Source organism: Magallana gigas, chromosome 1 (genome assembly GCF_963853765.1).
Source record: "Magallana gigas chromosome 1, xbMagGiga1.1, whole genome shotgun sequence".
Lineage (NCBI taxonomy): Eukaryota > Metazoa > Mollusca > Bivalvia > Ostreida > Ostreidae > Magallana > Magallana gigas.
In genome coordinates this window covers 11,510,699-11,529,060 of record NC_088853.1, presented here as the reverse complement: position 1 = coordinate 11,529,060, position 18,362 = coordinate 11,510,699, and the positions used below count along the sequence as shown (strand labels likewise).

At 31.4% G+C, this 18,362-nt stretch overlaps 1 long non-coding RNA gene across 2 annotated transcripts; it reads left to right on the top strand.

Moving 5' to 3' along the window:
- Positions 1-5,501: 5,501 nt before the first annotated feature.
- LOC117687557 (uncharacterized) lies at positions 5,502-7,202 on the top strand. Of its 2 annotated transcripts, XR_004600419.2 has the most exons (3): positions 5,502-5,523; positions 5,607-5,703; positions 7,002-7,202. It is a non-coding gene; the product is annotated as an uncharacterized lncRNA (long non-coding RNA). The 2 variants fall into 2 exon arrangements; XR_010713383.1 differs by lacking the exon at positions 5,502-5,523 and having other exon boundaries at positions 5,530-5,703.
- The last annotated feature ends 11,160 nt before the right edge of the window (positions 7,203-18,362 follow it).

Sequence of the window (18,362 nt, the reverse complement as noted above, 5' to 3'; positions counted from 1 at the left end):
GAATCGGGCTTTATTGAATTTGACCACGCCCCGACCGAAATTGGCACCTCAAAATACTCTAAGAATGATTCTTTATTCCTTAATTACGGTACAATATAAGAAATAATTGATGCTTGATTATCATCATCACCAAAGAATCAAAAGTTGAGATTGAAACAAAACACACATGTATATGTTCATCTAGCTGGCATATTTTTTTTAAGGAACTTAATCATTGATGCAGGTTGTAAACCAATGTTTGATCAATTGGGCAATATCATTCATCTTGAAAAGGGTACATAACTTGTGTGTCTTCATAAATAAACATTTACAATAAACAATTACTAGTTAAGTGTATATTTTAATTAGATTTCTTCCTAAATTTGCGATTCAAAGAGTAATATATGTAGTTGTACCAGCAAATGTCAAAAAATCATTTAAGTCCACCCCATGGTTCTATGTTAATAGATGGATTGTTTTAAACTATCGGATTGGAATGTAAGCCGCTGCGCAAATAGTAAAGTGTGACTTTGCGCCATAATATGTCTCATTCATACTTTTTTGCTCGCCGATAAATGGACGTGTCGAAATTGGGACCGTTAGAATACTTCGGGAAGGGGACCACTTTTTTGCAGCAGACACATTTCCTAACTTTACAAAAAATTAAAATTAAGATTAATATGATTAAGATTAAGATTAAAAAAATGGAAATATCATGGGTTTGCACTACCTTCTCCACTTTTTTCGGAGCATGTAATAAATGAAACTAAAAATCAGGAATTCTAATTGAATTGAATTGAAGATACAATAAGGGTTTTCTTTCATAAAATTGAGAATGTATTCTTTTTTAATTGCTTGACAAGATGTTTGAATGAAGCTGTCAACACATTTCTAAAAACGATGCTTCGTGCTTGAATATTCATTCCTGTTTTCAAAGACTGTTTTAACGTCTGATTTTAAGCTCACATCAAAAATGCTAAAAAAATATAATAAATTGCGATTAAATTACAATTTAAATTACCAAAGCATGTAATTTTGTAGTCAAATACGTCCAACAACGTTGAATAAAAACAACTGACTTCATACTGTGAATTTTGACCCACTTTATGTAGACAGAGGCGGATCTATCAGTTTTTTAACATGGTTAAATGCAATTCATAAATAAACGAGAAAAGTCTTCAATTTTTATACAAATAAATCTTATGTATTATGATTGTTTAGATCCAGGATGTAAATATTTTAAAGCGCTTATTTTTTTCGAGAGTGTTTAATGTACAAGTTTGATGTGTTTGACATAGGAAGGCCTACTCAAATTCGCTTTTTACAAGGACATACACTTACTAGATCATAGCGATCTTTTGAACATAAATCTAGGGATGCTTAATTCATTAAAAATTGCTGCAGCTTTGCTAAAATCTAAAGAAAGAGTTATAAAATACGCAAAATATTAAAAAAGGGTCATATATATTTCAACCAGAGTTCATTTCCTTGATATTTATACCCCCACAAACGAAGTTTAGGGGGTATATTGGTTTCACCCTGTCCGTATGTCTGTCCGTCTGTCTGTCCATCTGTCTGTAGACGCAACTTTGTCCCCCCTATAAAAATGTTTTAATGCATGGAACAGTTGAAATTTGTACATAATGATGTTGAACTTTATCTGCAGATGTGCACCTGCATTTTTTTTTAAGATCAGACAAGATTTAATGATTAAATGACAGTTTTCATTTTCCTTATTCTATATATTGTTCACTAATGTTGAAAAGTAAGGGAGGTAATCCTTACAGATTTTATTAGTTGATTAATAGAATTAAAACACTCTAAAATATATTTATATAAATACATCCAGATGGAGGTTTTTGATCTTTATATCTTAATTAATAAAAAAATATTTTTATAAGTATTCTATCAACTGACAATGCAAAGTTTTTGTTTGTCAATGATAAATTCTTAGGAGCTAATAAGAACATCAAAGACAAGTGTGGCTGAATTCATTTGTCCCAAGGGAGCCATTATCTGAGCCATGTTTCAGATGGAGCATGTGTTTAGGGGAAATTCATAATCTGTAAAATGGATGATGGTTTCGGGGCTATTTTAAAACTGTTTCATGTAAACCAAAAGTTTCTTTCATTATAAGGAAATAAATAATATCATCATTAATAAAGAAGTTAAACTATTTTTAGAAGTTTTTTAAATTTATTTATCAAGTAAATTGATGAAGTGACTCTATTGGGCATTAATTTAAATGAAATTCAAAATTACTGATAGGATTGTAGTGTTTTGGCAAGTTTAAAATTGTTTATAACATTAAATTTTCCTTTTTTTACATATTTTACATAATATGGTAATTATGGTTTTGTTTTGGGAGTTAATCAAATTTAACAAGCTCATCAAAGAAAATCATAGTTTTATGGGATCAATTTTCTGATATGGAGTTCCATTGTGTCATGTGAGAAAGTGAGGAAAATTTGAAACAACTATTTGCATCTGTCAAGACTCTTATTTGAGTTCCAAACTTTATAATCAATTCAATTATTTGTTCCATTTGAAATTAGCCTTGCGGGGGTATTAGTCCCATTAGACAGTTCTAGTTTTTTCTAATAAAAGATGAACTGTATACAAATGCAGCATTTTTCAGAATCTACTAAATAATTGAGTTTAATCATTTTCATTTTTAACTAAAATAAGGGTATGCCTTTGCTATATGACTTCCATTCGACAGAATTATCAACACATATCACATGACTGTCAATTCAGGGGACCATACTAAGTGTCATACAAAGTGACATTGAGGACATTTACTATCATATAAAATCCATATATATATATATATATATATATATATATATATATATATATATATATATATATATATATATATATATATATATATTGTGTATTCTGAAAGCATGTTTTGATTTTCTACGCTAGATTTCAGAAAATATGAGATCAATTGGCATAATGCATTCTGCAATATATTTTCGAAAAAAGGTAGGCGTCTAAAAATTAACATGAGACACATCCTCATTAAATGTTTGAATTTAAGACTTGGAAAGCTCTATCTGATTACATATATATGTTTATATGTTTAAAATAGTATAAACTGTATTGTTGGCACAAAGCAACCTACACGTGCAGCGCCTACTTAGAATACCCATTGTGTCAATAGCACTCGAATAACGAGATTTAAAATCTGTTCTAGTTTTATCGTCACATGTTCAATTTACGGAAATATTAACGATTTATGTCAATGACTAACATGAAGTTTGATGTAACTTTATCATTTATTTCACTTGAATCCCGAGAGTATGGTTTATACATTGTTGCATCTCTCTTTCTCTCTTTTTTGGCTTTCTCTCTCTCTCTCTCTCTCTCTCTCTCTCTCTGCGGATGTAAAATAATATGATGTTCATATTCTCTTCTCGTATGCGGTATCTACCAATTATATTGGAAAATAAAGTGAAACGTTTAATCAAATGTAAGCAATATTTGGAAATATATAAAATATAACTTGTTTACTACCCGTCTTACAGAAGGATGAGCTGTGTCATTCTGTTTCAATCCGTTTAATTTGCTCATATAAAAATGCTTTGGAAAGTCTGTATTTTTTAATTCCCTGATTACATTTCCGAAAAAATGCCATGACAGTGGCTCTAAAAATTGATCAGCTGTTCTTTAAAAGGCAATTTAATTTTCCAGTACATTTTCTGAAAACCTCGGCCATTTCAAAATAAACATCGGTGAAAAATCAATTAGGATTTAAAGAGAGTTTGTAAGCAGTGTAGGGCTCAAACCAAGCGACAGACGAGAGAAATCATTTAAATGAAACAAACTCGCTGTGTTAGGAGCTCTTGTTATAGTGATATTTAAAATCTGTTGAATTTTTATCTCATCAAAATTTACATTTCATTTTTAAGATGCAGTACTATTTGATGAATTTGTTCCATCATTCATCAAAATGCATTTACACTTTCACCTTTATCTATATATAAACTAAATTTTTTATGCATATCACACGAAAACAAAGCATAGCAAGAATAGATGTTTTAGTTAAGTCTACGTTTAAACTTTATATCACTTACTGCCATTCAAGGTTAAAAAAATATTAATCACTGTTAACAAACTTAATTAATGTTTGTTCTGTTACACATTTAGAGGTATTTGTTTTGCCTGCTCTTTAAAAAATAGAATGTAATATTAAGAAGATATTTGTCATTCGATGTTAAGAAAATATCAATAACTGCTAACAAACGCTGAATTGATTTCTGTTCTGTAATACATATAGACGTATTTGCCTTTCCTGTCTTCCTAAACAAAAAAGAATGTGATATTTAGAAGATACCTTTAAAGGGGCATGGTCATGATTTTGGTCAAATTCAATTTTACTATCTTTATTATTTTCAATACCATAGGAATGTATTTCTAATGATTAGGGGAAATTTGAGAGTCGGTCGTAAGGTTACATGTACGAGCAAGATACAAGGCTCACAACTCTTCGTGATGTAAACATTTAAGGTCTAAAACTGGAATTCCCCGTCAACATTCAAAATGTAAACACAAGGTTTGTTTACATAGCAAAGAATTGTTAGCTCTGTAACTCGCTTTAAACTCAACAAATGATACTTAAATGTTGGTTGCCTTACTAAAGCATTGTAAACATTAAAATCGGAAAAATAATGATCGACCTAAATCGTGACCATGCCCCTTTAAAGGTATACCATTTATTTTTATTATCTTCTTTTTTGTTTTTTGTTTTGTTTTTTAAAAGCATTAATATATTGTTATAATTCAAAATAAATATATAAATCCTTTTAAATAGGATTTTTCTTTTTGAACATTATCACCTACCAAATAAGTACGAAATGCTGTAAGGTGGTATATGTATGGGACTAGGGGATACGTATACATAGTTCTATTTATATACTTTGGAAAACCATATTCGGCTAAAAATAAGGCATTCACTAAAACTTTCAATATATTAAAAAAATCAAACAAGTCATGCATTACGTGTGATAATTTATAGTTTGCAAATATTTTGTTTGAATTATAGCGCATTGGGCGGGTGCATTACCGGAAATACAATTCAATAAATAAGGTTCATGGGTTTCATTTGGTTGAGAATATTAATATTAATGCAATGTTAAAAAATGAGTACAATTGTTTCATTTTCGTAAGGGAATATCTCTACAAGAAAATGTTTTGTATTCAAAATCGAATTTAACTTGCATAAATTTATATGACCTATATAGGGAAAGTAAAATATCCTGTTTGTGTGAACATGTACATGAACACGAAAAAGTGTGTTGTATTTTGTTCTCCTTTATATTCAGAACATTTAAAAATAAATTTTAATGAACCAAAATTTCATCATCGTTGTCGGTGGGCTGTTTAATTTCATATTTTTGGTATTAAAAATGAAACAAGAAACACATTCACCGCGTTCTATCCAATCAGGATGCCCCACGTATTCACCGTCAATATATAAAGCCGCATACTGCACATAAGATGACTATCTTTCTTTAAGACTATAAGCTGACATATAAGGTATACTGTGCATTCTAAAATCCTAATTGCCTGGCAAATTAAAAGTATATCTTCATTATTACCTTTATTTGCATTTCTTTCAGATTGGTGATAATCGAATAGATAAAAACATGGCTCTAAACAACAGCATCTGTGTATATATCATACTTGGGCTGCTTCTGTTGGCGAACGCAGCAGAAGGTAAGTTTTAATAAAGACGATTCGCTTCTTTTTTTCCCATAATAATAGGCAACGCTTGCGTTCTGTTTCTCCGCTGTAGGGGTCATGTCAACAAATTGATTTCAGGAAATTGATCTGAAATATACGTAATTTAATAATTTTCTATCAATTTTGCATAGTTACGTAAAAGCGAAACACAATGGAAATCGATCGAACCTAAAATCAAATAGCTTATGTCTAGATTAAAATAGACATTGTGTCTACCTTTGTCTTTTTGTTTAGAACATTTGTAATTGTCATTTTATTTTTTATACTCATATTTTTTGAAGTTTTTCTGTATAAGTTTTGAAAATAGACATTGATATGTTTCTTAACATTGAAATAACATTAATCAAATAGTTTAAAAGATTGTTTATCTAATGATCCCCCAGAGAAACGTGTATAGAATATAAAAACATTTCGATATGAGTATGTTTCTGGATGTCCCATAATATTGGAAATATTGAGTGACACATGCATGTGGAAATGATTTTACGAAAACATGGTTGGTTTAGTTGATAAAACGTTTTATCGACATCAGTGTTAATCAAACCTATTTCTTTGAATATCCCGATTAACATGCCTTTGATTATAAGGTCAATGTATGTGAATGCAAAATCATCTAACATATATAACAATCTTTAATGTATAAATCATGATCAAGAGGAGAGTTGATATATTTTCCTTCATTAAAAATTTCACAATAATGTATTATTTTGAATCTTTACTCCTTAATTCTTCGGAAAATTGCATATTTTGTATTGATAAAAAAGGAGATTTATTTTTTAAATAGATTTGAAAAGTTTGTGTCCAACATATATATAGATGGATTTAACAAAACAATATCGTTCTTTGTGAAACATAAAAAGGTTTCACATTGTAAAGTATTTTGTTTTCTTTTTGTGTTGTTTGATAGTTATGAATAAGTTTATTATCATCATTTTTATAATCGTTTACATTTTGTTTATTGAGATTAAACTTTATATTCGATATTTTGTATTAATCGTTTGACCACAAACGTTTTACCAATATCATTTGCTAAAAAATAAGTATGGATACCAAAAATAGAAGAGAGAGACAAAAAACCTTTCATTTAAACTCAGTATTTGCAAAAAAGTTGTAACCCCAATAAACAAATTAACAGTTTAACAACTGGATAGTTATTTATCATAAAAGCCTTCGTCTTGACTTCTTTTAACTTGAACGGAAAAAAACCTAACTATCTTAATATGCATTTTCTAAACACAAAATTATAACTAACAGTCCTTGGTTTTTTTCAGCCAACTTTCTTTGCCGATTTTTAATTGGTGGTGTTGCAACTGGTGTTACCAGTTTAGCTGGGAGTCCGCTTCTCGCATCAGCTGCTACAGGGGTGGTGTCTTCACTTGCTGACAAAATATGCGGTGAATAAAAATAAAATGTCTGATCCTGTAATTACTGTATTACCTAACCTTAATGCAATAAACAGTGTATTAAAAGAAGTTTCTCTTGTATACTTTTTGAGATGTAATACGTTGATGTGATATCGGTCGATTTGCTATTAACAAACTATGACATTTTAATAGCTTTCCACAAGGTGTTTTTTAATTAAAAAAAAAATATGAAATTTTACTCCGTTGAATTTTTTTTTAATTAAAAAAAAACAGTAACATTTATTTCTCTGAATGAATGAAACAGAAAATTGATGGTTTACATGAGCTTGCACTTGCAAATGTCAATATATTGATAGAGGCTATTTAAAAATAAGTCGTTGCAAACAAGCTTGTCCGTGTGAAAAAAAAAACATTGATACATATTAAATAAATAACACAGCTGGTGCTGATTTATCGAAGCCTGATATCCGAGGCCTTCTGACGTGCAAGAACGATGACGAGGCACACACTGTCGAATGGATTCTTCCAGTAGATAACCAACATGGCAGACTCTGTAGTTAGTAACGGAAATGTACGTAAATGGGCTTGTCATGTCTTATATAGCTGTATTGTTTTCGATCTTCTTACATTAACTGACAGAAACAGACCTAAAGAAATGTAAGATGTTTGGTTTCTTAAGTGTGTGTGGGGGGGGGGGGTTATTAGCAGTTCGTCAGCTGGACTATTTTCCACCTATGTTACATGAGTTTCAATCGTTTCACCTCGCTTTTTATAACAATAACGACTTGTATTGGGTTGGTGTGGAAAATTTATGTTAAATTTTACAGATGACACACACCGACAATAATAACTGTTCCACTCATGTATATGATTGATATCTAAAACACCTAGTTAAAAGGCTAGATTTACAAACATTGTTCAGTACTTATAAAATTTCCACTCTGCTATTAATTAGAAATATTACACTATACAGCTAGCATGCATGTTCATCTGACACACTATTATAAACCATACAATATGTACTCTTTAGTACCTTTTCGTTCCGTGCATATACCAACACTGTGTATTGTTGCACAATGTTGTATGTGTAGGATAGAGGAACAGATTTGATCTCTGTTGTTGACGGTAATTTAAGGGAACTGTCGGTGTGCACAATCATTTCAATATTAATATAGTCCTCAGTACTGAACAAATAATTTAATGTCAATCAAATCATAAATGCTATAGTTATTTCATCACAATCTAGTGGGTTGTCATTCTATTCTTTATAACTATGTTCTATAATACATGTGTTGGAACATATAGTGAATATTCTTTTAATGGACTTAAAAAAAATCTTTTTTTTCTTACCAAATTATCCTTTCAAGAAAGTTACATTTACTATATCTTAATGGCATGATTTTATGTATCAAAATAAAATAAATACAGTTATTTACAAAAGTGTAACGAACTCCCACTGTGGAATTACAGATTCTACTAACACAGTGTTACTGTTTTACACTGCTGTGTATATATTCAACAATTCTAACCCCACTTCTGATTTAGCTGAAGTGAATTCGGATATAGACTAGTCTGCTCTCTGATCTGCATTATCCTTCTACGAAACATCTTTAGATCTGTGCAAGGACGTAGGCATAAATTGTATTGAACAGAGGGATATGAACAAAGACTTTTAAATTTCCTCAGTAGTTGTACAATCTTTATGATGTATAGTAAAGCAGGTCACAGATCTGACCTTGACATAATGTTTTGTAAAACGCATCGCTTTATTTCAATTGTGTATGTCTTACCTTAATTTCCTACTTCTTAATGAAAGTTGCATTGGTGCTCTCGAATCATTTTCTGCATATTCAGATGACTCCGTGAACTTTGTAAATGTTAAGGGAATGATGGTACATTGCGTCCATCTTTATGTTCAAATGGTTTAAGTTTCTGTAAGTCATGGATGATCATGCATTCACAAGAATTTGATGATTCAATTCCGTGCTTCTAATAACATTAACAATAGAATAACACTTCAGGTATCATCAAAAGAAGCCGATATGTTTTTCATGCCAGAAAAGGTAGCCCTTCTGCTATGGCAGTGTTCTTCGCGTTTTGTTTGAATGAATAGCTGTTAAGTTACCTTTAATGAGTCACACTATATGTTACCATATTACCATATCTGCACGTCTGCTGAAATTTAAGAATCGGGGTTTTCCTTCAATGTTTACAAAACGTTACTAATGGACTTTGAAACGAAAAATGTCATAGTTGGAATTATCACTGTGGCCCTCCAGAATACACATAAAATACTTCATAAATGGCATAAACCCTATTTGGAATGTTTACATTGCTTTGCATGGCATTAAATGCAAGTCTTAGTTCTTAAATTCGAAGTCATTGGTTTCTGAATTCTGATATGATCTGATGAAGCTTGCATTTTCCCAGACGTTGTTGAAAGGGGCACCTGAATATTCAGTGACTTTCCGTTTGGCATTTGTACTTGTTTTTGTGTGGCGATGTTTGTTCCTTACGTACATGCACATTTTGCAAGGTCAAGGTCGACACCATTATGGTCACTGAAATCTAAGCTCTCTACTTTTTGCGTGTAGTGCATCAAATATCATGAATTGAGTGTTTATAATTGTTCCATGGACTTTTAAGTATTTTTGGAGTGTCCCCTCGAAACGTGAGTCAATATTAGTTAGCCTTTCTTGACTTTTTTCTGTGAACACTGTATGTCTGTAAGATTGACATCTACTCACGATCACGATCAGTATCAACATGCCGGAACACAAAAACGAAAACAGGTTTAGATTTGTAAGTCCAGCAAACCCAGCCAAAAAAAAAGAAACCGAATGACTCCTTAGGATCTGTATCTGATGCAGAAAGTGACATTTCTGTCCTCAGCAACATATTAGAGAATGCGTCAATCAGTGAAGAAAGTTTGCGCAGGGTCACCAGTGTTATACTTGGAAATACACTTATCAAGAACGCTCTAGCGGTGGAGCTTGTTCCTGAAACTGACCGAATGAGAGCTGAAATAAAAGACCTGCATCGCCAAATTGCTATTTTGTCATGTATATATGTTAATTTTTCTTTGTTTAATATTTCCTTCCAATTTTTCCATTCCGGAATGTGTTGCTCTTTGTTGGTACCGGTTCCTATATGTTCTGTCTTATGTATACATCCGACTACTACTTGTGTCCATGGCCATGCTGAATAATATGTTCATCATTGTTTTTGATACTTTTGATTGAAAAAAAACTTAATTTATTCTAGGCCATGGACATTAATTATTTCAAGGTACGTTCAGCTTTTCAGAATTCTGATATGATCTGATGAAGATTGCATTTTTTTAGACGTTGTTGAAAGGAGCACCGGAACATTCAGTGAACTTCCGTTTGGCATTTGTACTTGTATTTGTGTGGCGATGTTTGTTCCTTAAGTACATGTAGATCTTTTGAATCTGTTACTGAAAAAGTGGTTATATACGCTGGGGGTTAAGTACGCGTTTTCTGTAGTCAAACAATACGCGATGGTGTTCATTGCGCAGATGCGCGAATTACTACTCAAACGTTTTAATTTTTTACCATACGCGCGGGGGTATTTTCCCCGAATTTAAGCTTTCCACGTAACAAGTGTAAATTTCCCCACGCATAGATAACCATTTTCACAGTATTATGTATGAATCAATAAAATTTTCTAATGAATGCACAAGAGACATCTTCTTCTCATAATCACTTGATTCAACTGAACATAGTATACAATTTTTGGTTGGCACATAATCCAACTTGTCCATCCCAAAATATTGCAGAGCTGCAGTATGCAGAGATATGTTACTATCTATTATAGATAATGCAAGTTCTTTGCAATGGTCAAAGTGGTTCTTGACATCGTCACCACTTGCTTCAAACCTTGACAGTCGTATTTTCTCTCCATGGAATGTTCCTTTCTCAAAGCTCTCTTTATTGGTATAATAAAGAGAACTACGTTAATAAGGTCATTTGTAAGCGCAAGAGCTCACAAGTAATAGAAGAAGGTGCTCGAACTAGTAGGAACCATTTCCAATCCTGTCGGATCAAAATCTATTAGTAATAATTTAGTTATTTATTAGTTCATGTGGAATGTTATTTTATTTGATACATTTGGAATTTTTATCTAGAAAATCTCCTTTTATTTTTGCAAAATCATCAAGCATTTTGCGAGCGGTTTTGTACCTATTCTTTTAACGAGATTTATTCTTCTCATGAAAGAACGGGCGTAACATCCATGTGTCCACGGTTTAAAAAAAAGCCCGGTTCTCAGTGCCGTCTCTTCGTTCAGCAGCAACAACAAAGATTGTTGCGTTAATAACACCCAAAAACCGGAAGTACGTAAATTTTTTAATGAACCGTTTTACTCAATCGTCATTTTTTTTCGCCTGACATTAGCAAACGGCCTCGTACGTTTTAATTTCAGCCGATTTTTTTAAAACCAATTTTCACTTTTCCTCGATAATCATTTCTCACACAATGAATTGTGGTTTCTGAGACTTTTTTCCCAATTTCCTGAAAATTATTTCTTGCTGTTTTTCAGTGAACTCATGCCGCTCACTGTCGACGTGATACAACAGACACCAGTAATGTTCGAATATAATTTGGCGTTTCTTCATCTGCTGAGTCTCATACTTCGTAATTTTATCGAAACAGACGATATACTATAACAATTATGATTTATTAAATATTAGGTACGAAATTTTTTTTTCAAAAATTAAACAAGAGACCCATGGGCCACATCACTCCACTAAGTAACGAAAGCCATAATAAAATCAGATTTGTGAAGTCAATCATGGATGAAGGGGAAATTAATGTTTTCTGGCTGCTAACTTAAAATGATTTCAGCAACTATATTTTTGTTTCAGACAATTGTTGAAAAGGTTACAACGATAGCTGTACGACATGGGCCGATGGGATCGAGACAGTGAGGGACAATGCGGTCGGGACCAATCAGACACGTTGTTTGGCTTCACCAACTGGCACCCTGATAAACCAAACTTATTTGACCCGATGCATGTTTAATTGACTGCATCGATATATTAAAGACTGACAATGGAATGATAGACCGTACTCTTACCTGGACGCATTAGTAAATAAAAAAAGTATTTTTTTTTATTTGCACGTTTGATACACATGTATCTGTTTTCTTTGTCTAAACAAAAGAATAATTATATTCATAAAAATTTGATCAAATTAAATATAAAGTATGTTTTATGTAGGCATTTTTAAACCTCCTCACGTAATTTATTTAATAATTAAATATTGATACATTTTCTCTACTCAATATTTACATGGATATTTAACAGTTTTCATGTTTTACCTCAGGTGCTGCCCTTACGCCTGTTTTGCCCCCGTCAAAAAAATCCGGGATTGTAATAATGATCATAAATTTCCAAATTTGTATTCCTCCTATCCTTGCCATGCTTCAAACAAAAATGATCAGAATAGAACTAGCAGTTTTCAAAATTGAGCTACAAATGTCAAATTGTTAACTCATGACGACAGACAAAAACCTATTGCAATAGGTCACATGAGAGAATGCGTTTTCGAAAGGGTCGATTAAAATTGAATTGGTAATCAAACAGTATACACAAGATCATAAAAAGCAACGCATGTCCTACAACTAGAATTAAATGATGATTTGAACATCTTTCTCACTGATACACATGTTATGACCAGTAAATATGGGGTATGAATAGTTATTCAAACACTATATATAAACAGTTGATTTATATAAATCATAATTTAAAACTGGTTTATGAACCCTTTGTCCCACTCCTTGATTTGATATTCAAACTAATTCAACGAGTGCTCATTACAAACTTTGGTACATGTATAGAAATTAAAGTTTCCGACGGAAGCGAGTTAAGCCAATATAACACGAACCGTCCGTGACAACACCGACCTAGTCATGTAATCAAGAATTGTTTTAAAGACTTTTAATTTTTGTTATTCTTAATGTATCATTATTGTTGATAGACATTTCATAATCGTCATCTAATTATTAGAGTAGATGATGATTATTAGGAAATTATCTTTTTTGCTAAATAACATTCCTTTATTATTATTTTTTTTGGGGGGGGGGGGGTATTGAAATCTATATTATAATTAATGGTAGCCACCTTTACTCTCCTACGTGTTAATGAATTCATTTTTCTAAAATATTTCAAAATATTTGCAGTGTACCTTATTGCCTAAGTGTATGATTCTCTCTCTCTCTCTCTCTCTCTCTCTCTCTCTCTCTCTCTCTCTCTCTCTCTCTCTCTCCAAAATAAAGATTTCTCTCGGAAATTAAAAACACTAAATTAAAATGATTTATTTGATTAAAGCAGTTACTCTAAAAAAAAGTTTTACTATACATTTTTAAAATAAGAATTTGAATTTAGAAAAATTATAAATATTAAGTAATACAATTAGTCAGAATAGCAAGTAAAAGGCAATCTCGTTTAGTAATTGGAATCGTAATTAGTAAATACCACTAATACAATTACTTATGATTTATTTTACTCATCATTTCTGCAATTACTTAAATGTTTATACAGATTGGTTATTTATTTACTCAATTTAATACTCATTTTAAGTAATCAAAATCATTTTGTTATAAGTAATTTAATTACTTGTTGTAGACTATTTACTTTTTTGCAATTACTAAAATATATATAAATATGTTTTTTATTTACTCAATATAATTCTCATTTTAAGTAATCAAATTCATTTATTTTCATTAGTTTATGTAATATGGTTTGTTATAGGTAATTTAATTACTTGTAGTAGACAAATTTATTACTCACTATTTACTTTTTTTTTGCAATTACTAAAATGTATATAAATACTTGTTATTTATTTACTCAATATAATTCTAATTTCAAGTAATCAAATTCATCTATTTTTAAATATTCTATAATTAAGTAATAGCAATACTTATCTTATCTAAATACTTATTTCGTACCAATATGGTTAACCCATTTGTTTTTTACTTGTTGTAGACATATTATTCTCCAAATTTTATGTAACATTGTTTTTAAAAATTGTTCTCCTAAAATTCTGTTTCCTTGCACTCGCTTATAACTGTGAATTAAAAAAGTTTTAGGGAAAAAAAACACCAGACAACTGTGTAAATCAATAAATCTGTAATACTATAACACAAATAAATAAACTGCTAACAAAATGTTATGTGTACAAGGTTTCTAATTTGACTACCTTGGATTTACAACAAATGTGCACTTGAGAGAAAACAGTAATTACTTCAAGCAATCACAAGCATTGCAATTAATTTTCCAGATAAGAAAGTTCTTTAAAAAAGCTACAGTATATAGAAAATCTGTTGGTTATAATTGCAATTTAAAGCTTTACTGAAAAAAAAATAATGGATAGAAAAATTGTATTTCACATTTTTATATACACTTGAAAGGAAATTCTCTCGTTTCCTTCACAACAACCAAAATATTAGTTGTATAACATACCTCAACATTGCATTTTAAACATTTTGCAGGATATGCATGGCAAAATAGGTAATGACTCACAACTATATGTACATTGTAAACAATCAAACTATTCAAACATGCACGGAAATATAAGTAACCATATAAAAACAATAAAAATAAGGAAAAAATAGATATACCTAGGAAGAAATTAAATTAATTCCAGATAATTTTATATTTAACAACTTAAATCAGAAAATAAGGCCCATTAATTAATACAATGACGTTAATTTGTACAAAATTTTAATGCAACGTCTTATTTGCAGAGAGTTTGCTGCAAATTTGCGACAAACAGTTGCTGCAAGCTTACAGATAAACATACCAACTTTAAGATATTACAACATAAAAACAATTAATAAACACTTATAATCATTAAATAATGAGTTACTCATACATGTACTATGCTTTTTAATCAATTTACAAATAACTTCTACTGGTGATTAACAAAGATGTTTAACTTAAAACAGTTGCAGCAAAATTAGAGATAAAGGACACAAGTTAAAATTATCAACTTTAAATTTTGCACATTTTATAAATTCAAAAAATAAACACATAATTGATGAACAAACCCTAATGAAATTTGACAAATAGTACTCAACTAATCGGTGATAATTTGTTGCTGCAAATTGGTAAACTTGAATGCAGTTTGATCACAGCATGCATGCAGAGATGGACTTGGACAAAAGTTCACAATGAGCGAAGTTCAAACCATTTAGTTCACAATTAAGCCCTGTAAGGTCACTGGTCATATAACAATTAATCACGGCAATCTTTAAGGCATTCTTGATGTCTTTTATGACAGACTAGCTCCTATATGTGCTCTCCGATTTAATTTCACACATAAACAATATCACACAAATAGCCGAATATCACAATAATGTCCACAATGGAATAGTCAGACTTCAGCACTGTTGTTTATATGCTTTTCTACGTAGTCTTACACAAATTCTGTCTTCACTTTTTTTGCATTATTTGATAATAAAATCAGTGAGTTAATTAGTTGTTCATGCAAGGTTTTCTTTAGGTCTGTGTAACCCGGTCACCAGGGCAGACACCTATTGGGAAGATAAATGGATTTCATATAAGCACAATTTTTTTCAAATTTAAAGCATTTTCTAAGAAAAACAAATTAGTTTATCATGTATTACTCCATCTACTGATCTATTAATCAATATAGCTACAATATAGCTACAAATTTGCACTACTAACTCTGACTATGTGAGTAGAACATGAATTCTTCTATTTAAGTAATAAAAATGTAAGTTATATAAAATGTACTTATATACTATGTAATGATAATTCACTAAATTTGGCGTTGTTTAAATAAATTTTGAATTTAAATTATTTGTTCATGCATCACAACGATGTCAATAAGGAGCGTTTTGCTTGTTTTGACAACCGGCATTGTCATAGGGACGGCCTTAAACTGTTAAACCTTAGGCGTCGGAACCAAGGGGGGCTGGGGGGGGGGGGCTTAGCCCTCCCCCTACTTTTTTTTGCAAAGTTAGACCTAATCATTAGGGACATAGCATCATAGAGGGTTCAGCTCCCCCACTTTTTCTCGCAGCTATGATAATTGTTTCTGAATTTACCTTGAAAGATTAAGAAGTTGGAGTCATAGGCATACTAGGCCCCCCCCCCATCCCCCTCCACGGATTAGGAATTTCATGTTTTGGGTAAAAAAAAATTGGTAGGTCAGATTTTTTTTTTTGGAAGTATAGGCATACCCCCCCCCCCCCCCACCCGCGCACGGATGAGGATTTCCATGATTTTGGGAATTAGTTTTTTTATTCCTCAATATTTCTGAGGATTAGTCTAGCCCCCCCCCCCCCCCCCCCCCCCACACTTTCAATTTGCTTCTGACGCCAGTGTAAACTCATTATAAAAGATCACAGTCTTTCGTTTTATATTCCAATAACTGTTTAAACTGCCATTCAACGAATATATTTTCATTACTTCACTTACTTTTTCAAAAACGTGCTCATGATCATGCACGAGATGGTGCATGCAGTGGCCTTGGGTGTTGAGACTCGATTCATTCACTTATATTCGTCCTCTGTTTAGCCGTGGATATTCCAAAAGTAAACACTCCATTGACAATCATTCTTTTACCTTCTGCACAGCCTTAATCCCTTATTTTCATTCATTTTACCATATCGGTGATGGCAGACAACATGGCAGCATCGAATATGTGAAAATTGGCGGCTAGCTATTGATCAACCAATCAGCGCGCGCGTAGCTTAACATTGAAACAAAGGTAAAAGTAGAAACAAACACTGAACAGCATACGAAAAAATTCTTCAATCTTCATGATTCAACATCAAGCAGTTTAGACTCCAATATCAGTTTAGACTCCAATATAAGTTAAGTTATATTTGAACGTAGGAAAAAAGAATATGGCATAACAAAAGAACAGACAGGTTGGTGTTCACGTAATACGTGGGGTCTGGAGGGGGGGGGGGGGTAATTTTGCCTTTTATGTAATGAAACAACATGCGATTAAAGTTGATCGTATTTTCGTAATAATAAAAATTTTTATTGAGACTATCTTAGAATTAAACTGAAATCCGAAAATATTAATTAGATTTTTTTTTCTCTATACAAATATACAAAATTATAACAGCAATTCATTATAAAGTTGTGCTGAATGTGTATAAAATTGTATGTCTTATTTCTGGTAAAGCTTTGGCAAGCTCAGGAAGTAAACAAAACAAAAACAAAACAAAAAGTTCAGAGCTCCGTATTTTTTCCAGATGAAAAATATTCTAAGTCCAATTCTCCATATTATTTCCTTATATTTTCATGATCATTTACGGATTTTTTCTGCATTTCCGTATCATTTAATTTTCTCCGTATTTTCTCTGCGTATTTAAAATGAGGAAAATATGCGGAATCATGCGGAAATCTGGAGATCTGAGGTGCGGGATGCAATATTTATCTTGTTCTTCTCGATCATGACTCTGCTGGTAATGGCGAATCAAGATTCTTAAAGGTGGAGACAATAAGACAACCTTGCATGGACAAGTATATAATTCTGATAAAAAAGGACAATTAAACCTTTTTGAAAGCAAATGAGATTTATGCCATTTCTGAAAAGCTAGTCACTTTCAAATTTCCTATTGTATTGCCCAACCTGTCTGTGTGCAAACTCTCTCTCTCTCTTTCTCTCTCTCTCTCTCTCTCTCTCTCTCTCTCTCTCTCACATAATATACTTATATAGTAAGTCTTTTTTTGCTTTAAGTATATGATAGTTCTTTATCATAACCAATATCAGTAAAGGAATTACTTAGTAATTCATGTTAAGTATATGATAGTTCCTTATCATAACAAATATCAGTAAAGGAATTACTTAGTAAATCATGTTTTGTTTTTAGTAATTGATTGTCCTTTTTTTCATAACAATAATCAGTAAAAAGGAATTACTTAGTAAAACATTTCTACACATTAAGTAAATGTAAGTAAAATATTTTTATTTAGTAATTTATATGAAGTTCAGTAATTGTTTTAAATTTGTAAGTAAATGTTAAGTAATTACCTATTACTTATTAATATGATTTTAAGTAAAAAATGATTACTAAGTAAAACTTTTTTTAGAGTGGTAGCAGATGAGGCAACCATAACGAAAACATATATATGTGTCCCTGTCAAAATTGTTTAATTGTAATGTCTAGCTACCTCATATTCTTGATAAAGCTTGATAAAGATCGAACAATGTGTAAATAAAAAGATAGATAACCGCGCGCCCGAGCGCCGTGTATACCTGTGCA